The sequence below is a fragment of the Pseudophryne corroboree genome, chromosome 6 (genome assembly GCF_028390025.1).
Source record: "Pseudophryne corroboree isolate aPseCor3 chromosome 6, aPseCor3.hap2, whole genome shotgun sequence".
Lineage (NCBI taxonomy): Eukaryota > Metazoa > Chordata > Amphibia > Anura > Myobatrachidae > Pseudophryne > Pseudophryne corroboree.
Window position 1 is genome coordinate 479,702,033 of NC_086449.1, and position 15,211 is coordinate 479,717,243.

Consider the following 15,211-nt stretch of genomic DNA (forward strand, 5'->3'; position numbering starts at 1 on the left):
CTCACTGTACAACATCTCAGACACAGCAGATAACAGAGTTAACTGTCCGCAACACCCACCCACACCAAAGCAGGAGCAGAGCTCAGCAAAGGAGTGGATCACACAGGGGGAGTAACGATTATGTCATCTACACTACCACTCAATTGCATACATAGCATCCTAGGAGAATCTGATACTGCTTCCATTCCTGAATGAGGTGTTGTGTTTGCAGTGTAGGGCATGGCAACATATGCAAAGGAGGAGTGTTGGAAGCATTTCAGAGTCGCTAAATATTACAGATGTTATTACAGTGGACAATTCCACATGAAAGATAGGAGACCAGTGGCAGATTTTACCTATGGAATGCAGGTCTGCAGCCCCCCACCCAGGGTAAAGTCAACCACCCAGCTCAGTGCCAGTGAAGCTAAATGCAGTCTGTGACTGCACTGGCACCATTTTGACTGCAGTGACTTCCTGTCAGTCACAGACACACCGAGCGGTCCTATTGGGAGGTGTTTCCTTCCTCTGGGATTGCAGTAATGTCTCTGGTAAAAATGGTATTTATGTACTAAGGCTTGGACAGAGATTAAGTGGACAGAGATAAAATACCAACCAATCAGTTCCTACAGTAACTGTCAAATTTCAAATACAGCCTGTAACATGGCAGTAAGGAGCTGATTGGCTGGTACTTTATCTCTGTCCACTTTATCTCTCTCCAAGGCTTATGTACACAGATCCCATTTTTACCAGAGCCATTACTATCTGGAACTGCAAATTATTATCCACAGAAACTGTGGACACTGCTTTGAGGGGTTCTCACAAAAGGCAACGTTCAGAGATGGTATGTACATGCAAATGCGTCCCGTACAGACCTGGACATAAGCAAACAAATGCCTGTTGGAGGAGTGTCTTTTACACCTTGTATTTACATCCAATTTGGCATTAGCCCTAAAGTTCTAACATGTGGAAAATATACCAATGAGAAGATCACTAAAACTCAAATAATATGACAAAATGTATTGTTTTATCATAATATATTTTTCACGTGACATAGGGGGTAATTCCATGTTGATCGCAGCAGGATTTTTGATAGCAATTGGGCAAAACCATGTGCACTGCAGGGGAGGCAGATATAACATGTGCAGAAAGAGTTAGATTTGGGTGGGTTATTTTGTTTCTGTGCAGGGTAAATACTGGCTGCTTTATTTTTACACTGCAAATTAGATTGCAGATTGAACACACCCCACCCAAATCTAACTCTTTCTGCACATGTTATATCTGCCTCCCCTGCAGTGCACATGGTTTTGCCCAATTGCTATCAAAAATCCTGCTGCGATCAACTTGGAATTACCCCCATAATCCCAACCTAACTGATTTATTTGTGAACATTTACTTATATAGCATCAGCATATTCCATTGCTCTGTGCAATTGGGAACAAAAGCATAATAAATCAAGACTGGCTAATAAGAGACAGACAAAGAGGTAAGAGGGCCCTGCTCAAAAGTTTATAATCTATAGGATTTATGTGAATAGGCACACTTCAAGGGCAAATCGTATCAATATCATTTCAAACAATGGGGCCCATTTATCAATTAGTTTTAGCTGTTTAAAAGTTGTTGGGTATAAAATGGTGCTCCAACTAATCAGCTCCTATAATTTGTTTGAAAAATGAAAGTAGCTGATTGGCTGGAGCACCATTTATCATACGCAATGAGTTTTAAATAGTTAAAACTCATTGAAAATGGGCTACAATGAGTGATATTTTACCCATGTTATACAATGAAAGCAAATATCTGGCTGCTATGGTCTTAGTGTACATGTACATTTTGACAAATGTTATACATGTTGCAGATCCTGATTTTGATTTGGGAATAAAGTAAAAAGACCAAGTGACTTAGGTGCTAATTCAGACCTGATCGCTGCTGTGCATTTTTGCACAGCGGGCGATCAGGTCTGAACTGTGCATGTGCATACTAGATATTCTATCAGCACCTCAGCCCTGATTGACAGGCAGAGGCGTTCACTGGGCGGGAGACGGCGGGCCAGCTGCATTTCCCGCCATTTTGGGGGCGCGGTCCAGGCAACGCAGGCGTGCCCGGACCGCGTGGGCTGCAGCGGCTGAGTGATGTCACACTCAGCCACTACGACCCGGGATGCAACAAGTAGCTCCCTGTCAGTGTGCAGGAGCTGCGCAGGTAGGGAGCTATTTGTCAAGTATAAAAGCATCGCCGCTGTGCAATGCATTTATACTTGTGCGGGGAGTGGGTGTAGGGCCTGACATGCGGGTGGACTAGCTTTGTGCTGGGCGTCCCCCTGCATGTCAGAGTAAATGATCGTAGTTGTCCTAAATTTAGCACATCTACAATCAACTCTGAATTACCCCCTGTGTGCCTTAGCAAAACCATGTTGCACTGTAGGTGGGGCAGATTTAAAATGTGAACAGATTTAGATTTGAGAGGGGTATGTCCAAACTCTGATCTATATTGCAGTACAGGTACACCACCGATTTTCCGGCAACCGATGATCTGGAACCTCTTTTAATCCGGACAATTTTGATTTGTCCGGATTAAAGGGGGTTAGGGACATCCTATAATCCGGAACATTTTCTGCGCATGGGCGTAACACGCAATACACGCAAGTGTCAGTGGGTACAGCTTCCAAGGACACTGCAGGTGACACAGCAAGCATCAGTGGGGCTGTTATGGCGTCCAAGGTCACAGCAAGTACCGCACATGGGCGGAACACACAGCCTGAGCCTGATACCTGTTTCACTTATAAACAGTTTTGCATACACTACTGTGTTTATTCATTAATTAATATTATACTATAGCATATATTTTACTATTTATTGCTTTAGAAATGTTCTGAAGGTGCAAAATTAGTTTCCACCATTAATCCGGCAAAATCGATAATCCGGTACGGCACTGGAACCGAGGATGCCGGAAAATCGGTGGTGTACCTTAATAAAAATAAAACAGTACAGTGTTTGTGGGCTATATGCAAAAGGAGACAATATTTACCCTGCATGCAATAAAATGTATGGATTTGCACCCCTTGCATGGCAACAGGGTATGCCCAGGTGCAATTACTTGCTCTGTCTTTATTCCCAAATCAGAATCATGCCCTCAGTCACTATACTGTAACTCTATATATTCATACCAGTTTATTTTGTACAAAATAGTAAGTGACAGACAATGATGAAAAAGGTAAACAAGTCCTGGTACAGCATTTGTGAAAACAGGCCATGTATCAAACATGTATAAGAACATTCAAAACACTTGACTATACTTGTATACCTGTATGTGAGTGACCCTTAAATGTGGATTCTCATTTAACAATACAGAATTTAAATTACAATAAAATAGCACACAACACCCACCCTCTGTTTTCAAGCTCATGTAACCCCTTTAACCTATTTTGTCATATTTAGACTATAGTGCTTAAAAGGGATATTTTCTAAGACATTACTTGAAGTTTGCATATGCATAAATTATTACTGTAGTATTTCCCATACCAAATCTATAACAACTGCTGACAAAATTAGATCATCATTACTCCTACCGATCTTGAGAAGGTCAGGCAGATGGCCAACAAAATAATGACACACATTCCCAAAGTGACTGCAACAAAACAAACATAGATACATGATTTCCACTAATTGAAGCCTAATTTGTTTTCAGTTTAGATGTTTCATAAAATTAACAAATTACTTATTTATTTTGGTTGAAGAGAAAATCAAATACATGATATATGTACATTAATTCCATGAGACATAACAATATTTTCATGAAGTATCTACTGTATATAAAGGCCGGATTCAATAAGCTGCAGTAATGTACTGCACAGAAAAAAGGGTGGTAGCCTTGGACTTTTACACCCGAGGCCATTCACTTACAGCCCCTTTTTCTTGCACAATAAATATTCCACTAACGCACATAAACCCATCTGGGATAAGTACCTAGAGCTATAGGTTAACACATTCTTGGCACCCACGATAAGGGCACTTGCCGCAGATTTCTGAACAAGCCTCCCTTAGGTTCAAACAAAAATCCACATTAAGTGCCTCATGCACGCTTATAGCGGGCTATAATTGAATTGCCTCGACAGACAAATTAGTCCACGGTTAATTGAATACCACCCTGAGCAATATAGATATAGCTAAAGGCCCCTAGTCGAAAATCTGAGCTGCAACCCAGTTATCCTTAACCACTCTCACTCCATCTCTACCATTTGTCCATACACTCTAACAGTATGATATGACAGTTGATGAGTTATATCTATCATAAAAGATAGACTCCCACTGCGCATGCATTTTATATGATTTTATATAAAGTAAACCATTGATAACTTCAGAAAACAACCTAAAAGCTCATAATTATCACAAAGAACAGTATGCGCATTGTACCAACCATGCACACTGTACACGCATACCACCGATCTGCCATCAACAGCTGCTGGAACACCTAGCAAGCATTTTGGCATGAATTAGCAGTAGTGTGTACTAGCCTTATTACAGTCTGCTGATGGCTACTGGGGGCTTGACCAGTTCGAGGATAGGTACAGTAAACATAAGAGAGACAGAGTGGGGCAAAAGAGCAAAAAAAACAGAGGGGCAGAAGAGACTGATGATCAGACTGGAGAGGCAGGAGAGTGAAAGGGAGAAAAACACCAAGAGATAGATGGGGGAGAGATAGCTCAGGGAGCCATCACCAGGACTGAGAAGAGGAGATGGGAGGAGAGTGGAGAATGGTATCCGGATGGTAGTATCTTGTGGGTATGAATGCCATGAACAGAGAGACGATCAAAGCTTTCTGGCTGACATGCTGTCGACCTCTCACAGGCTGCTGACGTTGAAGATATGGAGATAAAGCTATCTCCGTCTCAAAACAAAAAAAATCAGTTTGGTGGATGGGCTTTCTTGGTACTCAGAAAACTACTCCCCTGCCAGTGTCGGTGCAAGGTTTCTCTGCACCCCAGGCAAAGCTTCAGTCTAGTGCCCCATAACCTGCAAAAATGTTTTACTTTGTTCACAGTATAATTTACTTTTAAAGTCCTTGAGTGCTGTCTATTCTTCATATACTGTGTATGGGGTCTGGTGGATATATTTAATTTTGGTTGGGTACGGGATGCCACAGTGAAAATACCGACAGTGGCATCCTGACCACCATAATACAGACATTTTGAATGAAATTAATTAACCTTACCACTTACACTAGCCCTCCCTCCCCGCAGCCTAACCCTAACCCTGCCCAGCATACTATAATTCAGGATGCCAATTGTTGGGATTCTGGCATCAGCATTCTGAATGAATTCTTTAATTGTATGTGTATAGATGCATACTGTATATACTCACAGGCATACATATATTTGTATGCTCTTATGGTGTTCAATTCCGCCATCTGTAAGTTCATTACTGACCCACATACAGAGAGTTCCTTCCGTTTTTTGCTGGATGAATTCAGTGGTGCCCTCTGGTGGTCGGCGCCCCTAAGCAGCCGCCTAAAGCTGCTTAATGGTGGAGAAGCGGCCCTGTCCCCTGCTTACTTCATTGTTGTACTCTGGCAGCCATGACTCCAGCTATGTAAAATAGCTATGCTATGGTATCCCTCACGCTACCATGCTGTCCATTGGTTTAGAATTTTCAGCATCTAAATTTAATAAGTGCAGCCAAACACTCTTCAGCAAATATGTAGTACTTTTATTCTAAGTTTAGCACCCTTGGGTACATTTATCAAACATTTTTATTTCTCTCATCTAAGCAAAAATAAGGAACCTTTTAATGTTAATCTATGGAGAGCAAAGTGTTATATTTTAGCCACTCATGAATAAGCCTCAACAAATCAGAGAGGGCATCTTATTATGTACACTTTAAAGAAGAAGAAAAAAAATACAGATGATAATAAAATGCACAATTTTCCTGCATATAGCTTGACAAAAGCAACAGCCCTTTTCATTTACCATTATTTATTCATTTCAAACATTTGCATTTAATGGCTGAATTTTAATATGATGAATATTTTTATGTGCATATAACTCAAGTGGGATCCGGTCTCTAGGTCGACAGTAACTAGGTCGACATGATCTAGGTCGACCACTATTGGTCGACAGTAACTAGGTCGACAGGGTTTCTAGGTCGACAGGGTCTCTAAGCCGACATGTTCTACGTCGACAGGTCAAAAGGTAGACATGAGTTTTTCATGATTTTTTTCTTTTTTTTAACCTTTTCATACTTAACGATCCACGTGGACTACAATTGGGAAAAGTAACCTGTGCCGAGTGAAGCGGTAGCGGAGCAAGGCACCTTGCCCGAAGCATGGCGAGTGAAGCGAGTCATGCGAGGGGACACCGTGCACTAATTGGGGTTCCTGGTCACTCTACGAAGAAAAAGACACCAAAAAAAACATAAAAAACTCATGTCGACCTTTTGATCTGTCGACCTAAAGACCCCGTCAACCTACTTACTGTCGACCAATAGTTGTCGACCTAGACACTGTCGACCTAGTTACTATCTACCTTCCATACCACACCCAACTCAAGTGACAACAGAATTACACAAAAGTGAACATGCAGATAAAGCTGTATGGGTTGGGTTTAGGAGACAGCCGGTCACCATACCGATGCCAGGATTCCAGTAGTTAGTTGGCTGGCGGGAGGGAGGGGGCAACTGCAGTGAGCACGGTGGCTCGCTGCGCTCGTCACTGGTTCTATTCCCACTCTATGGGTGTCGTGGACATCCACGAGAATAGTCCCTGTTGGTCACCATGCCGACTGTCGGGCTGGTAACAGTTCGAGATCCCGGCATCGGTATAGTGACTGGCGGTCACGTAACCGCATCCCGCTGCTATACCTCAGTGACAAGACATGAAAGCACAAGGTACTTTGGGTTTGATCACGTATTACAATACTGTACTTGTGTACTTGACACTGCTAGACAATGAATACTAGTTGGAACTCTACTTGCAAATATCCATGTCACAAGTGACATAGCATGTAATCTAGCAAATTGGGGAAATGTAATAACCTGCCAGATGCAGGCATCAGCGAGATTCTGGTGAGTCTGTCTGTTTTTTTAAGCTACAACAGAGTAAAATGCAAAACAAGGTTGGGCAGACTTGCTGGGATCTCGCTGACGCCTGCAACTCGCAGCCTACTACATTTCTCACATAGTGTTTTCTCATTTGCCACCACTGGAGTCTTCTAGGAATCTATAAACTTTTGAGAGGGAAGGAAGGAAATGTGGGTGTAATTCCGAGTTGATCGCAGCAGCAAATAAGTTAGCAATTGGGCAAAACCATGTGCACTGCAGGGAGGCAGATTTAACATGTGCAGAGAGAGTTAGATTTGGGTGTGGTGTGTTCAATCTGCAATCTAAATTGCAGTGTAAAAATAAAGCAGCCAGTATTTACCCTGCACAGAAACAAAATAACCCACCCAAATCTAACTCTCTCTGCACATGTTACATCTGCCCCACCTGCACTGCACATGGTTTTGCCCAACTGCTAACAAAGTTCCTGCTGCGATCAACTCCGAATTACCCCGTGTCTGAAGCACCTATGCTGCATGAAACGATATTTCAAGTTTCAGTGGATATTTTTAAAAGGTGGCACCCACCACAACTGTATTTGTAATTAGAAATATACAAATATAGGAGTATTTCCGCAATGTTTCTATGTTTTGTCATAAAAGTGAACAAAAATACATTATGTACCCCTGTTGCTTGTACACTGAACTATGCATAGACAGTCACTGGTAAAAGCTACTGCTAATAACATGGTTAGGAAAACAAAGAAAGAAAACAATGATAATACAGGTCCTCTAATTGCTGAACCAGCTTTCATCATAAATTACCCCTCCCACTTCACTGCAGATGTGTGCTTGTCTACTGTACAGAAAACATCCCTATGTTTGGGAGTCTCTTGGACATTAGTAATAAATATTTAATCTCTTGTCCAATTTGTCATCCATATCAGAGGCAAATGCAGGATTTACTTATTAAAACTAACTAACGCCTTGGTCTTTCACTGGTATGCTGCCATAGGTTGGCTGGCCTCCACTGGCTTTTGGGGGGTTCAGCAACCCGGACTTAAGTGTAGTATAGGGACATCCAGTATCAGAGATGCTGTGAAGTTGGCCTGGAGGCTTAACCATACCTTTGCAAATATATATAAAACTAAGATCTCTGTATTTTCTATTACCAAATAGCGCTCAGGTCTGGTTACTGATACGCATTGGTGTCCCCGCTGGTGTTTCTTGTCTAGATTAACCCCTCATTTCAGCACCTGGGAGGTATTACGAGATTAGTTAAGCAGTTTTCATTCTATATTACTAGGCCCTTGTAATCATAAACCTCATTCAGTAATATGTATATTTTTCAATAAATCCTTTATTGATTAACATAATCAATTATTTTCTGTAAAAAGGTTTCTGGGCAACTCCAACTCCACTGTAATAGTAGCCATTCCAATAGTGCAAAGGTAAGCAAAGGGTATGCAGTAGTGCCAATTTTCTTTTGGTGTAATGTTTCATTCATACGCCGGTATTCAATTAGCTGCTGTAATTTACCATGGCTTATTGACTTGCTCAGGGCTATACAATTGTCCCCAATGCCGGCAATTATTGGGAATTTTGTTTCGCCTGCTAGAGGCAGGTAAAGCAAAATCTACAATAACCAGACTTATCAGCCCTGTTTTTTTGTTTTTTTTTTATACAGGTAGGTCTGTGAACTTATCTCGGAACCTACAGTATGTGTTTTCACACAAAAACAAGGTATTTTTTGCACACAAAAAAACGGGGGTATAATGGAATAACCTGAAGTGAAACATCGGGCAAAAATCACGATAATAAACTTTTTTTTGTATAAAAATTTACCAGGGACAATTGAATACTCTCCTTATACAGTAACTATTCCCAGAAACTGCAAGAATTCATTTCAGTAATATATAAAATAAGTATTTGGCTATCTGCACACTACCACAGAGAACAGAAGCCACAATAAATCTTGTATCAACTTGTAACATTAGGTGAATACCTGCTTCTTTATCATTTAAAAAAGGACTCCCTACAGTACTATGAATAACTATGAAAATCAGCCCTTAGTGGGCTTAACAACTTAAACTTAAAACCACATAAAGCACGCTACACTTTCATAAGGGCCACATTTGTGGTTGTATAGAAAACAGTAAAATAAATGGGTAAAAACCCAATGGTTTTACTGGTCATGAGAAAGCACATATTCTATGGGATTTCTACAAGTTATTTATGATTTTTCTATTATGCTGTGTGTATGACCTTTTACTAAAGTGAAGAAGATACAGTTATCTTCCATTCTGACATGTAACATCTATCAATCACTGTGTTTTCATGTAATTTATGCAAAGCAAATAGCGGATTCTATGGCTAGTGAACCATGGCACTAGACCTGTGATTTTGATTAAGGTAAAATATGGGACTTAGGTGAAAGACAGAGCAAAAAAAATGACAAATGCACAAAAATAAAACATTATAATGGTTCAAATATCTACTAAACTACTATACACTATGAATTGCTATTAATTCAGTGACCTTTTCAGATCTTACTTATGAAATTTAGTGATGTTTCTATTTATATATATATAGTGTGTGTGTGTGTGTGTGTGTGTGTTTGTGCGTGCGTGCGTGTGTGTGTGTGTGTGTGTGTGTGTGTGTGTGTTTTTAAAGTCTTGTAAGTGCTAGACTCTGTTTCAAGTATTGAAGTCATTTGGCCATGCAACTTCTCTAACAATTGCAATATATATAAATATATACAGGTATATGTATCAAATATATCAATCAAAATTCATAATATATACCTAGCAATATTTCAGTTTATTCACAGAATATCTATAGAGTTTACTATATGGCCCTCTATATATGTAATGCACTTATTTGTACCGCACCGACAGTTGCAATGTTTTTTTCTCTTTCCAGTACTTCACATCTCCATTGAATCAAGAATGTAAATTAAGACAAAATGATTCGTTTCCAATTTCATGCTGAAGTAGCTCAAGTTAGTGAATGTAATTTCTCCTAACAAGAAAAATTTATCACTGTACAGCTCATTCAGCAACGGTTTGTTCTCAACAGTAACATGCATTTATATGTACGATAGAATGAAAGGAGAGATGATGCAAAACGCAAGAGCCTTTTCACACATTTATACAAAGCTACATAGAGTCAACAACAAAAAACTGTTCTAGAACATGTTCACTATTGCTCTTCAAATACATTCAGGTTTTACCTCAGATAGGAAGGTATACCAAATGATGTTCTTTAAGTAGCATTACCATTACCAAAGAGTGTGTATTTATTCATGCCTGCTACTTCCATTTCAAGAAACACAAATTGATGTTATTGATGTTACTGATCAATAACACAAAGAGTTGTGGATTAACAACAATGATAAACAGTTTTGTAATGGATATATATATATATATATATATATATATATACATGCATATTCAGACACAGAGATTTATTGGATATGCTAATCTGCCATCTATCCTATACCATTCTGCCTCTGCTGTATGACTGCGGGAGCCATGACAAATATGTAGGAAATTGACACTTCAGTGATAAGGGAGGTCAACAATCTATGTATTAGTTTGTATTTAAAGAATCACTTTTTTCTTTCAGTATCTTTACCTATTTTGGGTCTATCTGTCATGATGAGCATTATACAAACAAATGTCCCCATCACTTTTCTCTGCCACCAGTAGACACTGGGTACCAGAGTTCAACTGTAAGACAAGGTAACTGGTCTAGTTTAATACATTTAGAATAATTATAGAAAAACCTTTTTACAAAAATGTACCGTAGTGCATACAGTGTATATATTGCAGTGCTGATGAAGTAACTATCATGTGCCTGCTCTCAGCCTTATAAAAGAAAATTGATTTAATATAAGTTCATTGATTTCTGCTCAATATAACTAATAATATTTAGTTTCTTAGGCCCAACAGAAAAAATGCCTTGGAGCTGACACCAAGGTGCAATTGACAATCTCAGTGCCATTGGTTTAAACCTGGGGCTCTAACATTGAACCACAATATATCAACACAATGTCATCATTCTGTCATAGTCCTATGCATTAAACAAAAAAGAATCTGTAGTATATATCCACAGCTGTATCCTAATACAGACAGATGTGTCCTCATACATCTTCCCTCAATACGCAACGTAATAGGAGATGCCTGGCGTGAGTGAGTGGACAGGCCCTGTGCAACTCTGTTAGCGTCAGGCATCTTTTTTTGCTAAAAAATGCATCTTATTTGCATCAATATGTGAACAGGATGCACAAGCAGACTGCTGATTCAAATGATATGTGGCATGCCTATATTCTCTGTTAGTCTGCGGGTGTATATACAAACGAAAATGCTATGTTACAGTGTTTTCTAGGATGCAGATATAGGATAACACTGTAACATAGCATTTCGTATGCAGATACAGCCGCAGTCATACACAGAATGTAGGCATACCGCATATCATTTTATCAGCATAAGCTACTTGTGCGTCCTATTCGCATAATTTTGCAAAGACACATTTTAATGTTAAAAGTCACATGTAAAGATACCTGGAGCTACCGAGTCATGCCACGGCCTGGCATGACTAGAAGGGCTATTTAACGTGCATGATGGCTAGATGATGTGGACACATCTGTATGGCTAAAGCTCTTTCAAAAAACGTTCTCAAACATTTAATCCATATTTTATCCACTGGCTATGTTTAATTGGCTGACTGTCATTTGTTTCATTGAATTAGTCAAACTCAAAGATTTCATAGTAAACTTTAAATAGGATGGATAAATATTATATACAGAGAGGGAGAGCGGGGGAGGGGAGGGCCCTTGTGCTACTTCTGTGCAGGACCCCCTCTCCCTCCCTGGCATTTCCACAGTAGACTATGACACTTGTAAGAGTCTACTGGAAGCATAGCACTTATGTCATGTTCATGGTGGTATCTGTGGCACCAATGGAGTGGAAAGTATTTTGAAAGAGTACAGTGTGGACCCTGCACCTATCATAGATAGGCGCATGCGTATACAAACTCTACACATCATGTCTAGTTGCAGAGACGTAATCAACATTTTGCAATATATATATATGTGTATATATATATATATATATATATATATATCTATCTATATATATATATACACATACACGGAGGAGACACAGCAGGAAACGGAGGTGCTGACTGAGCAGGACAGTAGACTCACCGATAGGAGGAGGTAAAGAGGTGCCGCAGGAGAGGGCCCCCACAGATAAGTATCAGACTACCAACTTTATATCACTGTTTTTCATTTATTGTGTATTGTATAGCACATAAGTGTTTTTCTTCTTTTCTCTCTCCCCCTATCCTTGATTTGAATTACCAATTACTATTCTGTAATTGTTATTGTACTGTAGTGATTATTGTTTTTTTTCTTCACAGCTAGGCTATAGTACTGTATTGTGTAGTATAGTTTGTATTGTTTAGTTAAAGGTAACAGGGAGTTAGCGTTTCATTAAAAAAATAGGAGGGGCCGTGATTGAAGATCTCACTCAGTGCATGTTGTGCAAGATGTATGCGCACCTGGAGCAACCATCCCAGTGTGAATACATCGGCACGAGGTGTGTGCCCACAGTTGCCCTGGAAGCCCAGGTAACTGATCTAGAGCAAACCATCACGCATCTGAGGGAGGATTTGCAGGAAGGGTCACTGGTAGATGAGGGTGACCAGGTAGCCAGCTGGGTCACAGTTAGGAGGAAGAAAAAGAGGGGGAGGCATGACATCTCTGAACTACCAAACCCCAACAAGTTCACCTGATTGGACATAGATTCTGTGGATATTAGTAAGGAAATGATGGTGCCAGAGGAGATAGTTCTCTCTAGCAACCAGAGACAATTATAGACCAGTTAGTCTTAAATCTATTGTGGGGAAAGTCCTAGAAAGCATTCTGAGGAATAGTGTACAGAAGATCCTTGAAGCCAAAAAGATTATTATTAAGAACTAACACGGATTTGTGACGGATAGATCATGTCAAACAAACTTACTAGGCTTTTATGAAACAGTTAGTGCGAACCTTGATCAGGGTAAGGCGGTGGATGTAATCTTTTTAGACTTTGCTAAAGCTTTCGACACAGTACCACACATGAGACTTATCTATAAATTACATGAACTAGGGCTAGGGAGCTCAATATGCACTTGGGTTAGTAACTGGTTAGATAATAGGGAGCAGCATGTTGTGGTAAATGGAACTTTTTCAAATTGGACTAAAGTTCTAAGTGGTGTGCCACAAGGGTCTGTTCTCAGACCGCTATTGTTCAACATTTTCATTAACGATCTAGCGGAAGATCTAGAGAGCATGGTGTAAATTTTTGCAGACGATACCAAACTATGTAAGGTTATAAATTCGGAGAGAGACACTGAGTCTCTCCAGAACAATTTATTTAAACTGGAATCATGGGCAGCACAATGTAGAATGAGGTTTAATACAGACAAGTATAAGGTAATGCACCTTGGTAGCAAGAACAGAAATAACACTTACATACTTAATGGGGTGATTATAGGGGGAAAAGATTTAGGTGTTCATATAGATAACAAAGTTAGCAGCAGCACCCAATGTAGGATAGTGGCAAAAAAGACAAACAAGGTACTAGCATGCATAAAGAGGGGAATTGATGCAAGGGATGAGAGTGTTATACTCCCATTATATAAAGCACTAGTGAGGCCCCATATGGAATACTGAGCCCAATTTTGGGTACCCTACTAAAACAGGATATCCTGGAACTAGAAAAGGTTCAGAAGCGGGTGACCAAACTAATTAAGGGGATGGAGACGCTGGAATACCAGGAAAGACTTGCAAGGCATGACATGTTCACACTAGAAAAGAGGAGATTAAGAGGGGACATGATCAACATTTATAAATATTTAAGGGGATAATACACAGAGCTTTCGAGGGATCTGTTTTTGTTAAGACCAGCACAGAAAACACGTGGACACCCACTTAGGTTAGAGGAGAGGAGATGCCGCACACAGAGGCGGAAAGGTTTTTTCACAGTAAGGACAATACAAGTTTTAAATTCCCTGTCTGAGAAAGTAGTAATGGCAGGCTCGGTCAAAAATTTTAAGAATGGCCTACATAAATTACGTAAATTCCTAATGGATAAGGATATACAGGGTTATTGTGGATAGATCATGTACCATAGTTATAATAAAATGAGGAAATACAACACAACGGCCGACTTTATCAACAGATAAAATTACTTATGAAAATAGAAAATAATACAGACTAGGAGAACAAAAATAGGTTGAACTCAATGGACGGATTGTCTGTTTTCAACCTCACAAGCTATGTAACTATGTAACTATATATATATATATATATATATATGTGTGTGTGTATTACAGTGAAAATAATAGAAATACAATACCAAACCTAATAATTAAATATAAAAACTAAAGGCAATTAGCAAAATATAGGTAGTTGAGCACGACGTTGTTGATTTCTAATTGTCTCCTGGCAAAAGTGATTTTCTGTTCCATCACTTGTATGTATTGTCTTATGTATATAAATGTATATAGAATTGGGTCTCATGTTGGTTAAATCTTTCAGATGGCAACATAGACAGGAAAGTCTGTGTGCTTTGTAGTATGCAGAGCTAATGAAAGCGCTTCATATACTGGCACAATGACGCCTAAACTGTAAGTAATGTATGCAGTACTTTCTGTATAATTGCAAAGCATCCGGTATGCCATAGTTCTATCTTATTGTCTTGTAATATAACAGACTTGCATTGTGGTTGACAGACAACTCTCAGAACAAATGTCCTAGATCTATTGAGGGTGGTTTTACAGAAAGAGCAGACAGCAGATTTCAAAATGATTGACTGTCAAGCGTAAAATTCCTCTAATATTAACATTTTCTAATATTAAAGATTTATAGTGCTTTGTTGCTTATGATTTCATTTTTTTACATCTTAAAATAAAAACAAAACTAGGTTAATACAGAGCCACATATAACTATACACATCATAAGTATTGAAAGACAAAAGCAGAATTATCAAAGTAAATATTAAAACCTTTAATATTACATGTTCAATGAACATGCTCATAATGTCATTTAACACATACTTGCTACTCTCCATTATCCAGGAAAATCGTGGATTTCACGGAGTCCCCCTGATCAAATGGATGAGTAGGCTATACTCCTGGATCCCACTTCTCTTTCTTATG

The 15,211-nt window shown here is 39.4% G+C and overlaps 1 protein-coding gene across 14 annotated transcripts in view; it reads right to left on the reverse strand.

Moving 5' to 3' along the window:
- Window positions 1-15,211, reverse strand: part of FOXP2 (forkhead box P2) — a 327,173-nt gene that overhangs the window by 250,560 nt on the left and 61,402 nt on the right. The window lies entirely within an intron of this gene.